The 375-nt window shown below is 67.5% G+C and overlaps 1 protein-coding gene across 1 annotated transcript in view; it reads right to left on the bottom strand.

The window, feature by feature from the left end:
- The window catches only part of HDAC4 (histone deacetylase 4), a 21,398-nt gene that overhangs the window by 11,460 nt on the left and 9,563 nt on the right, over positions 1-375 (bottom strand). The gene's annotated exons all lie outside the window — the stretch shown is intronic.

The raw sequence follows: 375 nt of genomic DNA, 5'->3' as shown, positions 1-375 counted from the left end.
TCTAGTCAGTTGAAGTGCCGGGCACAGGTGTGCCAACACACCCACGCGTGTGTCACTGCCAGGGCCCTGCGCCCTGTCACTGTGCATGTCACCACTGCGCCCCTCCAGGGCCCTCCTGCATCCCCATCTGGCTTTCTGCAGCAGCCACGGTCCCTGCAGTGCAGCCCAACACCCTCCCCACAGAGAATGAGAATGACCCTCCTCAGGGAGCCAGGCCGCCTGACCCCATCTGTCCGCAGAGGCTGGCGCTCAGCAGAGCGGGCCCGAGGCTGGACTCTGCCCCCGGGCAGCTGCGGGTGCCGGCGAGGCCCTGGGGCCCCCCAGCCTCAGTTTCGTTTCCGATGGCGACAGTGACGCTGGCTTGGAGGCGACTGC

This window comes from Bison bison, unplaced genomic scaffold (assembly GCF_000754665.1).
Source record: "Bison bison bison isolate TAMUID 2011002044 unplaced genomic scaffold, Bison_UMD1.0 scf7180017850860, whole genome shotgun sequence".
Classification (NCBI taxonomy): domain Eukaryota; kingdom Metazoa; phylum Chordata; class Mammalia; order Artiodactyla; family Bovidae; genus Bison; species Bison bison.
This window is presented reverse-complemented; position numbering and strand designations above follow the sequence as displayed.